This window comes from Camelus bactrianus, chromosome X, assembly GCF_048773025.1.
Source record: "Camelus bactrianus isolate YW-2024 breed Bactrian camel chromosome X, ASM4877302v1, whole genome shotgun sequence".
NCBI classification, from domain to species: Eukaryota; Metazoa; Chordata; class Mammalia; order Artiodactyla; family Camelidae; genus Camelus; species Camelus bactrianus.
In genome coordinates, this window is record NC_133575.1 from 117,531,699 (window position 1) to 117,545,492 (window position 13,794).

Genomic DNA, 13,794 nt, shown 5'->3' on the forward strand with positions numbered 1-13,794 from the left:
TAGAAAAGATAAACAAAACAGAGAGTTGGTTTTTGAAAAGATAAAACTGACAAATTTTTGGTTAGACTAACAAGAAGAAAAGAGATAAGTCTCAAATAAATAAAATTATAAATGAAATTTTATAAACGAAAGAGGCATTACGGCTGATACCACAGAAGTCCATAGGGTCATAAGAGACTGCAATGAACAACTGTATGCCAACAAATTGGATAATCTAGAGGAAATGAATAAATTCCTAGAAACAGGCAACTAACCAAGACTGAATCACGAAGAAATAGAAAATATGAACAGACCAATAACAGTAAGGAGACCGAATCAATAAGATGTGATAAGACACACACACACACACACACACACACACACACACACACACAGAGGAATATTATTCAGCCACGAGGAAGAAGGAAATCCTGCCATTTGCTACAACATGGATGAATCTTCAGGGTATTAAACTAAGTGAAATAAGTTCAGATAGAGAGGGACAAGTACTGTACTGCATGATCTTACTTATATGTGCATTCTAAAAAGGTGGAACCTACAGCAATAGAGAATAGAATAGTAGTTGCCAAAGGTTGGGGTGTGGGGGAAATAGGGAGATGTTGGTCAAAAGGAACAAAGGTCATAATAAAGGTTATAACCAGGAGGTTATAAGATGAAGAAGTTCTGGGGATTTAACGTAGAGCATGTTGATTATAGTTAACAATACTGTATTATATATTTGAAAGTTGCTTAGAGAGTAGATCTTAAATGTTCTCACCACAAAAAAGAAATGGTAATTATGCGAGGTGATGCCTGTGCTAAGTAACCTTATTGTGGTAATCATTTCATAATGTATGTGTGTAGCGAATCATCACATTACACACCGTAAACTTACACAATGTTATAGGTCAACTGAAAAAATGCACAGCCTAGAAGTTGAGACTTACGTTTATTCGAGGACCTTACTGAGGACTATAGCCCGGAAACAACCTTGGATAGTTCTGAGGAACTGTTTCAAAGAGGTAAGGGAGGAGCCATGATATATAGGAGTTTTTGCTTAAAGAAGTATTAGAACATCAAAAGATTACTGCTAATCACAAAAACAGACATCTCAAGTTAAGATTTTTATTGCTTTTCTATGTATGAAGAATGCAAGAGTCTGGGTTTATTGAAACTATTCCTTTGATATGCATCTGGGGCCAGTATCCTGTTTTTCTCCATCCTAGATTCCCCTCACAGGGCACTGTTGGAGGAGGCTGCAGTGGTTGATGGCTTGATGGCTTGATGGCTACAACATCCTTTGTTTACTGAAATGACAGGCAGCATTCTTTGTGCACAGTAGGAAAAATAACAATGACTAAAACCTAATTAGTTAAGCCTTCAAATCTATGTGTTTTAAAAATGAACTGAGTGAAGCCAAAAAAAAAAAAAAAAAAAAGTAGATGAGAGCTTAAAAGACGGAAATTAAGGAAATTAATAAAGAAATTTTTTTTAAAGGAAAAAAGATTCACCCAGCATCTTTGAAAATAGAAACAAACAAGGCAATCTGCTGGAAAATCAATAAAGAAAAAAGATGTAAGTTACCAATAAAAATGTTAGGAATGAAAAGACATAATTATGGGTACAGCAAAAAGTCAAAAATAGTAAGACAATTGAATCAATAAACCCATTTCAATATATTTAAAAACAAATTATCCAGAATAGTTCTTCTAGAGAATAAAAAGAAAAGTGATTGCTATTAGTGAGTGAGCCTGTGTCTCTAGGATGTCCTTTTACAAGTCCTTCTCAGTTATCGTCTCAGTGTTCCTACCAGGATCCAGCAGCATCTTTGATTCCTAGGAAGCTGTGATTCTCTCTCCATCCATCTCTTCAGATTTTGGAGCAGCAGTTTCCCTGGTAACCTCTGTTCTCTGCTGGATCTAAGAAGAGTTGTTGCTTTTCAGTTTATTCAACTTTTTATTTGTTGTCAGGAGAGGAGTGACAACTTCCAAGCTCTTAACCTGTCAGACAAGACCTTTACATGTTGGTATTTATGCAACAAATTTGAAAGCTTACATCCACACAGAAACCTCCACACAAATGTTTATAGCAGCTTTACTCATAGGTGCCAAAAATTGGAAGCAAAGAAGATGTTTTTCAGTAGGTGAATGAATAAACAAACTGTACTATATCTCTACCATGGGCTATTATTGAGCCATAAAATGAAATGAGCTACCAAGCTATGAAAAGACATGGAGAAACTGCGCATGGATGTTGGTAGGTGAAAGAAGCCAGTCTGAAAAGGTAACATAGTGTATGACTCTATCGTTGTTAAAAAGACAAAACTATAGAGACAGTAAAAGATCAGGCACAAAAGACCAAATATTGTATGACTCCACTTATATAAAATATATAAAATAGGCAAATTCATAGAGAGAAAGCAGATTAGAAGTTACCAGGAGCTGGGGACTATGCTAATAAAAAGTTATTGCTTAATGGCTAAAGAGCTTCTGTTTGAGGTGATAAAAAGGTTTTGGAAACAGATAGTTGTGGTGGTTACACCACCTTGTGAGTATAATTGATGCTAATCAGTTGTACACTTAAGTATGATTGAAAGGCAAAATGTGTGTGTGTGTGTGGTGTGTGTGTGTGTGTGTGTGTTTATTTGCGTGTGTTGTGTGTGTTAGTCAGTTCGGGCTGACCGCTTAAGCCACATTCAACACATTTTCACAATTCTCTCTATGGGCACAAGTTCAAGGAGTGCATCTTGTTGTTCACTCTGCCTGGAAGGAGGTGGATAAAAGTGTGTACCTACTGTGGTCATTGAGGAGTATGTGATAGCTTGTTAAAATGGTCAGGACTTTGAAGGAAGAGGACCGGAAAATTGACAGCAAGGTGGGCTGGGAAAGAGACGTACAACTGGATTTCCAGGAATGGGCCCACAGAGTGAGGAAATGTGCATCCCTTGGGAATGCTCACCAAGCAGTAGCCACCGCAGGGGAGTCTTTCAATAGTCAGGTAGATAAGATGATCTGTTCTGTGGACGTCAGTCACCTCCTTTTCCCAGCTGCCCAATTCTTGTTTGGTGGGCTCGTGAAAAAAGAGGACGTGGAGGACACAAGTGGAAGCTATGCATGGACTCAACAACATGGTCTTCACCTCAGCAAGGCTGACCTGGGTACTATTACTACTGCGTGCCCAACCTACCAAAAGTAGAGTCCCATATATGGAGTCATCCCTCAAAGAAATCAGCCAGCTACCTGGAAGAAGTTTGCTTATATTAGACCCCTTCCTCATGCAGGGGGGCGGCAAGTGTTTCTCTCTGGAATAGACTCCTTTTCTGTGTATGGACCTGCCCTCCCTCCCGCCATGGCTTCCAGCACGGCACGCTACCGTCCATGGACCTACTCAAGACCTAGTCACCATCGCAGTCTGCACACAGAGGCTCCACAGACCTAGATCTGAGGCATTTCCCTGGCCATCTGGGGCTCCGTGCGCTACTGAACCAACGAGCCAGGGCGTCGTGGTGTTGGCTGGGGTGACGGAGCCTGATGATCAAGAGGAGAGCCCTGCTGCTACGGAGCAGGGCTGGGGAAAGGCGTGCCTGGGACCCAGAGAATTTGGGGGAGTCCCTCCTAGTACCACTACGTAGCACAGTAACATTTGGCGGAAGGTGGGGGCAAGTCCTTCTGGACGGGACCCGCAAGGGCTCAGCCCCTCAGGAATGACGGCTTGGCGCACCCCATGCTGATCAGCTGGATGCTGGCTGAGGGCAATAGGTACAAGGGAATGGATAGTCCACGGCAGAAATGGAAAAATACCACCTCTGGCCTCATGCCTAATTGCAGAAACGAGGACTGTAATGCTTGTGCCCATTTTATTTCTTGTTTCATACGTTATAAAAGTTTGCGTTAGCCGGTCTCCTCCTCCTCTCCCTAACTTCCCTCTGCTGTTTTATAGCGGATGAGTTGGTGGAAGTTAACTTCATAGTTCAATCCACGGCCTATAGGCTGTCCCCACGATACGATGAATGAACTAGAGGTGGCAGGCGCGCCCCACTGAGAAGGGTAAGACTGTGAGCCGCTGGTGTCGGGGAGACAGTGGGTGTGTTTGTGTTTGTTTGGAGGAGAGACGCATCGTGGTAGACAGGAGACTGACTTTGGCATTGTTGTCGGAAAGCTTGCATGATGGATTAACACACGTTAAAGCCCTTGAAACAGCATCTGGAACGTAGTGAGTGTTTGCTGTTACTACGTATTAAAAGCAGAGGTATAGATGTGGAGGAGTCAAAGGGAGCACTGTGGTGGATTCTGTGGCCTGGCCCCTCAGCTTCTGGTCCAGCCTTCGTGTGGTGAGCCTCCTTCTGCTGCACACGTTGGAGAAATAAAAGCTGCATCTCCCTGGGCCCTTTTGGAACTGGCATTCTGGATGCGGTCAAGTTTGGCCAGCTCGTCGCACTCACATGTGGTCTGGAAGGCCACGTGAGACGGAAATCTGCTTCTGGGTGCTCTTGCCGGGAGTCACGGAGACGTGGGTTTCCGTGTGAGCATCAGAGTGTCTGTGTGGGGTGAGAGGCAGGGTGAGAGCAGTGGTGCGCTTCGCCACCTCGGACAGCCGACGGGTGGCATCTCTTTGCAGCTCGGCATTCGGTGACGTCACGTTGGTAGCCCGAAATCGGCCGCGGTGGGAGTGTGTACACCACGGAGGTCCGTGAAGCCTCTGGGGAGCCCATTGTTAGAGGTTCGGCAGCACGCCCCTGGGTCCAAGGCTTCCTGCCTTGTGGCCCGTGCGGGTCTAGCCGCCGCAGTGTGGCTCTGGAAGCCAGCCAACGTCCTGGGACTTGGACCATCGCCAGAGGCAGGGGTTCCCAGAACCACGGGTGGGGTCAGCAGCTTGCCGATTCTCCTCCTTCCTTGTGGCCTGGGTACCAGCTCCCTTGAGAGGTCAGTTCTGTGGCGCTCTGGGTCGTCCCCAGAGCTCAGCCTACATTCCATTCTTGGCGCTCTTTAAATGATTCTGTAAGCACCTGGTTCTGTGTGTTCAATTCCCCGTGTAAAGCCAGCGCCTGGTTCGGTGTTCGATTCCCTGGGTAAAACCCGCCGGACAGGTTTGAGGTATCTGCAAATGAGCCCTGACTGATACACGAGGTGCCCCAAGTAATGCTCAGATGCCCGCATCTACCCTTGGAGTGCTAGTCGGGGCACCAGCAGGAAGATTAAAAGTGTTGAACCGAGGGGCGTTTAACGAAAGGACTGTCTGGAGATGTGCGAGGAGGGGAAGGGACCCGACCAGCAGTGCTGAGCGGGAGCTGCCTCATGCGGGCTCTGGGGAGCTGAGTGTTAAGTTGCCAGAAATCTGGGAGCAGTGTTCAATGCGGCCATTATTAGAATTTATTTTATTTTATTTTCTAAACCACTTCACTGACGCGCGTTTGACATGTACCCCCGCCCACACCCCTCGGCTTCCTCGCGAAGCTGTGTTTGCGCAGGCGCACTCGGGGGAGCGCGCAGTGCTCGGGAGCGGGGCTTCGTGAGGGAGCGCAGCCTCTCCAGCGCCGCCGAGCCGACGGGGTCTCCGGGGCGGCCCGTGGGCGGTGGGGCGGGCTGGGCGGCAACCAATCACACGCCAGGAGGCGCGCCTGAGGTGAGTTTGCGCAGGCGCACTGGGTATCTTTGCGCACGAAGGGGCGGAGCTTCGCGAGGAGCCTCAGTCGGCCAGCAGTGGGCGGAGAGAGCGGTGTCTCCGCGTCGGGTGTCTGAGGGGGACGGCGCGGCAGCCATGCAGGCCCCACACGACGGCGCGGGCGGAGCGGCGGGCGGTGCTGGAGGCCATGGTGGCCGCGGAAATCCTTATGAGCGGGGTGTTCCTGGTGGCCCTGCTGGTCAGCGTGGTGTGCGCGGAGGCGGTGGTGCTGGTGCTGCACCTCTCGGGAGAGGGCGAGGCGGAGAACCCGCGCCTGCCGCCAGACGGCCAAGGATCCTAGTTCATCAATTGTATCTTTTAGGAGGAACGGACTGTGGCCAAGGAGTGTGGAGTGGGCCGGGGGAGCACGAGGGGTGAGGCTGTTCAGGAAGGGGCGCAAGTAGGGATTGGTAGCAGCTAGAAGGGAAAGGCCGGACATCAGGAGGAAGGTCAGAGGTCAGAGCAGCGTGCGCGCGCGCGCGCGCAGGCGTGTGTGTGTGTGTGTGTGTGTGTGTGTTTGTGTGAGAGTGAGTGTGTGTTGGGGGTGGGGGACGGCCTGAGGGTGCAAGAGGCAGAGAAGAAGGCCGGAGGGGGTAGGAGGAGACTGGGCTGGGGAGACAGTGGCGGGGCCGTGGTTGGACTGAGGAGATGAACAGGCCCCCGGGGCCTCCTGTGACTGGGCACAGGGGGTGGGGGTGGGGGGCTGTGAGCGGTCTGAGGGCTGCCTGGGGGGAAAGCAGGCCTGGAGGCTCGAGACCAGAGGCACAGGCAGATGACTGGTCTGTTGTTGACAGATGGAACCTTAACCACTTTTGCAGCACCATGAGAGTGCCGTTCCTGTCTCCCATGGAGGCAGAGGTGGCCCGCAGGTCCCTGGCTCCTCGTGTGGAACCTCATCTGCATGCCATTCGGAAGGAACTGGCAGTGATAGGCAGCTTCCTGGTCGTGTCAGTTCTAGAAGGGCCCCTGGGCTGGGGGTGGGGGTGCGGGATACGCTAAGAGCCCACCTCAGACCGGGGACTGTTTTAATGGAGATGCGAAACCGCTCAGTGTGGGGTCTAAAGGGAGGGTGGGCTGGACCGGGTCTCGGCAAGAGTTCTCACTGCCAGCTTGATTTTCCTCTCCCCTCACTTTTAGGAGATGGACTGCTCGAGATACTCGCCTCCTTGGACTTTCCTTCACTTCCTTTCTTGACCAGCTTTCCCTGGTGGTGCAGAACATGCAGCGCTTTGGACCCCTGTTTCCCCCTAAGTCTCTGCCAGGAAAAGGGGGCTGAAGCCCAACCTTGTGTCCCATGCCAGGCAGTGCTTCCTTTCCCAAGGCATTGATTCCCGCAGTAGATACCACTTTATTCTTGGAGTCTGCTTTTTCTTTTTGGCCTATATGGGCCCATGGGTGCTCAGGGCCCATTTGTTTTGTTTCCTTGTTGCTGGGGAAGGGAGATGATTAAATGTTTGTTACTGCAGAAAATCAAACTGAACTACTGTTCTGTGTCTGAGTGTTTTTTCAGCTACAGAATCTGCTTATTTACTTTCTTTTCTCCTTAGATTGGAGGGAGTGGAGGTCTGGGATTCAGATACTAAAGTAGTACTAGGCCATTGAAGACAATGTAGGAAATGGGAGAAAATGAAAATTAATTAAGTCTTGCCACCCAGCACTAAATACTATCAACGTTTTGGAATATTTTCTTAGTTTTAAATTCTTTTCATTTAACATACGAGCCTTTCTCTAAAAATCCTTCCAAACCATGTTTTTGAATGGATGCATAAAAGAGGCATTATAATGTAATTGGTGACAGTTCAAATTGCTCTTTTTTTCTCACTATAGGTAACGATTCAATGGACTCTTTGTACATGTCTTTGCGTGAATGGTTATTTCCTCAAGATAGATTCCAAAAGGTAGACATACTGAGATAGAAGTTTATTTTTCTGTTTATTTTTTTTTAAACTCTTGATCTGCAGCACACAGTGGCTCTTCAGAAAATGCACTCTCCCGCCAGAATTCTGGTTTCCCCATGTCTGTGTCACCATTGAGTTAGTTTCCTGCCCAAATAAACTGAGTGTGCATGAGAAGATAGGAATTTTGTGGCTGACTGGCCTTGTTTCAGATCAGCGAAGAAAAGGGCTGGGACAATTGCTTAAGTGTTTGGGCACGGGAGTTAGCTCCCTCTAAAATACCCTGCAGTCTTGCTAAACTCACAAATTAGTTCTAGTCACTCTTTTGTAGATTCCGTTTGACTTTCTCCATAGATGATCTTGTTATCTGGGAATAAAGGGAAGTTTTACTTCTTCCTTTCCAATCTGGATGCCTTTTATTGACTGATCTCTTTACAGTGGGTTGGGTTTTAGTTAATATTTGCATATCAAATGTTTTTCTGATTGGATAACAGACCTTGTATAGTTTACCTTGGGTGCTATATATTTTTGGATTTCTAAACATATTCTTGGACTTCATCTTCAAGTGCTGTGGTTGCTTGGAAACAACTTGATTCTTTAGAATCTTGCTTTTAAGATTTGCTACGTGGTACTAGGGCAGCTTTTAGTGTAGAATTACCTTCCGACAACGGAGGCAAGACCCTTCTGAGTACCCTTCTGAGTGCCCTTCCTCATGCCTCTTGAATGACAAGGTTCCCATTCTGGCCACTGGGGACAGGGGTCACCTAGGTCCTGCTGGAACACTGCACAAAGCTACCTTTCACCCTTTCTGGCAGCCCTCTCCCGGGCCTGGGGTAGTTTCCTCACACACTTTTGTTGCTCGGTGTCCCCTGAAGACTCAAGGGGGACCCTCTGCAGATCTCCAGCATCCTCTTGGCTTGCAGCTCTCGATCTACAGCATGCCGGGCTTGAGGGCCTGATTTCAGTGTGATCCTCCCTCCCTCACCCAGCAAAGCCTAGAATCAGTCTACTGCCTTGGCCTGACAGATGAACCAAAGCTGCTGGGATACTTTAAAACATGTCAGATCGCATCACTCTTCTGTTAAAAAGTCTCCAAAAGGGACTCTTGCTCAGAGACAAAGCCAAAGACCTTAGAGTGGACTGAGAATCCAGGTGTGGTCCAGCCCATTTCCCCTCTGACCTCACCCACTCCCACTCTGTCACATGCTCATTCTGGTTCAGCCACGCTGGCGTCCTTAGCCTTTCAAAAATGCCAGGCCCACTCTTGCCTCAGGGCCTTTGCCCTGGCTCTTTCCTGTCAGGAACTCTCTTCCCCTGGGTTCCAGCTGGCTTACTTCCTGATCTCCTTCAGGTCCTCAAAAGACACTTCTATCTCAGCAGAAGCTTTCATGGTGACACTAAAAATTGCATCCCGCCTTTCCCGCCCTCTGCGTTACTTACTACCCCTGCAGTACCCCCAGCTCTTGGAACAGTGCCTGCCTGGAACAGAATGGTCACAAACACAATCTCTCCATGACCAGGTCGTGACCTCAAACCCAGGTCTTGTCAATTACCATACTCTTGGTCCAGAACATTTCCGGACGGCCCCAGTCTCCTTTCACCCTTCCTAACACATGGGGAATAAATGGTAGCTGGGAGCACAGTCATTGCAATGCACTTGGGACAGTAAAGAGTTGACAGATATGAAGGCGTTTGGGTGCTGTGAAGCCACTGGACGGTTTTGAGCCCCGTGGGGACAGGATACACTCTGTTTCTTACCAGGAGCCCAGTGCCTCCCATGTCGAGAATAGGCCGAGGGCGGCTGGGGCAGAAACGGGGACACTGGCTTCCAGGTAAGAGACAAGGGCGGCCTGGACCCGTCTGGGGGCCGTGGAGGTGGGGAGAAAGAAACAGACTGAATGGACCTGGAAGATGGAGCCACCAGGACTTGCTGATGGAGTGGCAGGGCCCTGGACCTCCTCAAATCCTCAGAAACCCTGCAGTGAGTCACCCTTCCTCCCGCACAGCGGGTCCAGCTGAGCCAGAGTCCAACCGTCTCCCCACCTGCTTCCACGTGCCTGGAACAGCCACCTCCCCCCACCCCCCGACAAAGGCGCGCACCGGCTGCATTCTCGCAACTTTAATTGGAGGGGAAAAAAAATTACATGAACAAAGAAATCCTCATGCAAGAAGGAAAAAAGGAGCAAATTGGGTGTCCAGGCCCGCGGGACGGGGGTCCGCTTCCTCAGAGGAGGCAGAAGAGCAAAGGAGTAAGGCACTGCTGCCTCGGCCCCGGCCCCTCGGGCAGGCCCAGGACCAGGACAGGACAGGGCAGCGGAGGGGGAGGGTCTGGGCGCGCGCAGACCACACGGAGGGATGTGGAGGTAGGGCCCGGAGAAGGAGGGGCAGGCCCCGGACGGACGAGCCTGGTTACAGCTCCCGAGGCGCTCAGGGAGAACAGGGCCCTGGGAGGAGTTTCCAGTCCCATCCCCGAGAGGCTCGGAGGGGCTTCCTCGGCCCCCCCCCCCCCTTGGCACAGCCACCGTCGGAGGGCAGCTTCGGGGTCATCACCCACCCGGAGTGCTGCTGGTGCCCAGGCCCCCTCTCGGAGTGGGTGGGGGCAGCCTCGGCCAGGGTGAGGGGCCAGAGGCCAGGCCAAGGCTGACTGTCACAGGGGAGCCAGGGGGCGCACGGAGAGGAGGTGCGTGTATCTTGGAGCATCCCCGGGGAGGGCGTTGGGGGCGGGGATTCACAGATGGAGATGGTGAGGAGAGATAAATTAAATAAATAGGTGGTCGGGGTATAAATAGTAAAGGGGTCAGGGGCCGTCACGACGCCTGCGCACGAGGGCGGGGGGTATTGCTGCTGCCGGGGTGGGGGGCTTAGTCCTGTCACCCCTCCCCACACAGGGCCCAAGGCAAGGCACTAATGAAGGGGACCCGGGGCGCCGGGGGCATCTTGGCCCGATGTCCTTTCCTGCGCCCCGGGCCCAGGGCTCAGCCCGAGACCCAGGCGTGGGACGCCCCCTTCCCGGGAGGGACGCGAAGACGGCTCAGGACTGAGAAGCCCCCTCCTCACCGGTTCCGCCACCCTTAGCTGTTGCCGGACACGAGGCTGATGATCTGTTCCAGCTTCTGGCGCAACTTATGCTTCCGACAAGAGGCATCTCGGTCCAGAGCGGTGAGCACCTGGGGGAGGAGGGCCCGAGCTGGGCTCTCGAGGAGGGGTTGCCCCTCTCGGCCCAGCCCCCCCACTCCCCAGCAGGAGTGCTGTCCCCCTCTGCCTCCCTCTCCCCACCGGGGCCCTGGGCACGTGGGCGGGGCTGCAACCTCTCTGAAGCCTCAGCAGACATCCTCCCGCTGCTCCTCAACCCCAAATCCTCCCCCAGTGCAGCACTTTCTCCTCCTGGCCACAGCCCGAGCGCAGCCCTGGGGGCCCTCCCAACCCCCTCGGACTCCGCTCCGCTGCCGGCTGCCCCTCTTCTCTGCCCCCTCTGAGTGTCCCAGGGCTCTCAGTGCTGGCGCCGCTTCTCCCTCTACAGTGGCCCATGGCCCCCACCCCTAGCCTGGTTCGCTCATCTGGGCTCAGTGTTTTCAGGGCCCTGTCCTGACTCACACGTTCTTCCCTCCATCCCAGACGTGTCCCCACACTCCAGACTCATATCCCGCTGCCAGACAGACATCTCCACTTGGATGTGAAATAGATGTGTCAAGATGAGGTCCTCCACTGCAGCGTTCAGCCACGTAATAACAGTACCGAGTGAAATAGCCCAACACAGCTACAGAAACCAGAGAAGAAACCTTACATGTACGTTTGTCAAATGTTTTTATAAATACATCTGTGTTCTCTACATGTATAGAATATCAAATCTTTGTCACAATTGGAAAACACTTTTATTTTCCTTCACGTTGCTTCATTTTACCTTTGTTCATGGTCCTGCTCTATGTACAAGTTTAAAATTTTTAAATATGATTAAATGATCATTTTTTTAATAACTTCTGGATTTTGTTTCCCATGAAAACCTCTGCCCATTATAAAATTATGAAAATGTTCATCTGCAGCATCTTGTACCGCTTTAAGTGTTTAATCTCCTGGGAATGTATTTTGGTGAGAAATGACATTGGGATCTAACTTTGTTTTCCCTCCAAAGTGCTAGTCGGCTGTCCCAGCACCGCTTAGTGGATAATCCAGATTTCCCCACCAAATCCTAAACCCCCATCTGGGGTTATTCTTGCACATTTGTCCAACCAGCGGATATGGGTTGGGTGATTCCAGGATGGCCTCTGTGGAAATGAGCTGGAGAATCCTGTAGGGAAGGTAGGGAACGGGGTTGGGAGACAGAGGGAGAGTCAGAGACAGAGTCAGAGAGCCTGTTGCAAAGGAAACCTTCTGGAATGCTGGGAGGGAAGGTCACAGACCGTCAGCTGGGTGACATTTTGGATGTGTCTGTGGTCCTCTGGGCCTTCCAAATCATCTCCAATATCCCCATGACAACTGTGAGGAACCCACTCCTTGCTAACTGGTGTCTTACACTCATGACAGAGCCTTGGTGGGGCGGGAATCCGACTACCACTGTAATTGAGTGGTTTCAGGGTTCTTTTCTAAGTTGGGTTTTCTTGGCATCGCCACACGCTGGCTCCATGCACTAAGCGACCCCACTGGCCAGCTTGCGGGGAGGCTGTAAGGTTCCCTCTGGGTCGGGAGGCAATAAAGTCAAGACTGGGGCTGTGCCTCCCAGGCTCTAGGTTACCTGAGACCATCAGAAGTGCCTGTCCACTGGGGTCACAGTTACAAATGGCTTCATGGCAGCGTCTACCCAAACCCCTGAGTTTCCCCTCCGAGAACAGGCTGCCCCATCGCCCACTGGAAACAGCGGGCTTCACTGCCCCCTCCCCTCCAGTGTGCACGGGGGAGTCGCTCGGCCTTCCCCAACCTGACCCAGTAATAAGTGCAAGTCACCCAAATCACCCTGCATTTCCCGAGTCTGTTGCTTGAAACCCACCTGTGCTAGTCTGCATAGTTGGAGCACCTTGGCTGTTAAGAGACGGAACGCAGCTGGGACTAGGTGAGGGGGCTCACTGCAGGGACAGGGAGGGGCGCACAGAATTGACTGAGGGGCTGACAGGACCCAGAGCACCCCTGGGGGCATCTCGTGGCAGGAACTCAGACTGGCTCTGCAAGGAGCTGCTCTCAGAGACTCAGCTCCAACCACTTTCCATCTCTGTGTGGCTCTGCCTCCACTTCCAACTCCCCGAGAGACTCTGATGGGCGCAGTGTGGGTGACCTTCCCAAGGCTGCAGGGAGAGGACCAGAGGAGGACGCCAGAGAGGAGTTGGGGTCAACGGATTACAGTGGCTTAGCGGTCTGCCACGGGGACACTAAAGTCTCTGGATGAGGTGGGAGTGGGACAGAGAAGGGACTGAGAGCCTGTAGCAGCGTCCCCATAAATGCAAGAGTGGAGAATGGTTCGTTTCCGAGACAGCAATGAGCAAGGGGGCTGGACAGGAGCCTCAGTGGGCAGAGTGTTCTAATTTTTTCCATGAGTTTGTTTTTTTACTGCAGTGAAATTCACATAACGTAAATTAACCATTCTAAAGTGTACATTGCAGTGATATTTAGTACAGTGTTGGGCAACTACCTCCTCTGCATGGTTCCAAACGTTTTCATCAGTTCCAAGAAGACCCTGTACCCATTAAGCAGTCACTCTCTATTCCCCCATCCTTGCCTCTGGCCGCCACTAATCTGCTTTGTGTCGCTGGATTTGCCTCTTCTGCACATCAGTGGAATCATACAGTATATGGATATGGCCTCTTGTGTCTGGCTTCCTTCACTGAGCATGATGTTTCCAACATTTGCTTCCGTGTTTCAGCATGTGTGAATAGTCCATTAGTTTTCGTGCCTGAATAACATTCCATTGTACGGCTATACCACATTTTGTTTATCCGTTCTTCAGCTGATGCACTCGTGACTTGTGCTGGCTATTATGAGTAGTGCTGCTATTCATGTGCAAGTTTTTATTTGAACACCTGTTTTTCATTCTTTTAGTTATATACCTAGGAGTAGAATTACTGACTGGTTCATATAATAATGTTCTGTATACTTATTCAAGAATCAGAATTATATTTAATGCCAAAGCCTGCTACACTCTTAGCCATACGTGTCTAAGTAAATGACGTGCACAACTGCTCTAGCTTTTTCAAGATCCTGTGGTTATTTGGGGTCCTGTGCAGTTCCCTGTGAATTTTTGGATCAGCTTTTCCATTTCCACAAAAAGTGCTGC

General features: G+C 50.6%; 1 non-coding gene across 1 annotated transcript; it reads left to right on the forward strand.

Annotated features, from left to right (window-relative positions):
- Nucleotides 1-5,652: 5,652 nt before the first annotated feature.
- LOC105081101 (uncharacterized) lies at nt 5,653-7,114 on the forward strand. The gene is made up of 3 exons (XR_012504768.1): nt 5,653-5,951; nt 6,459-6,587; nt 6,778-7,114. It is a non-coding gene; the product is annotated as an uncharacterized LOC105081101 (transcript).
- Nucleotides 7,115-13,794: the final 6,680 nt, after the last annotated feature.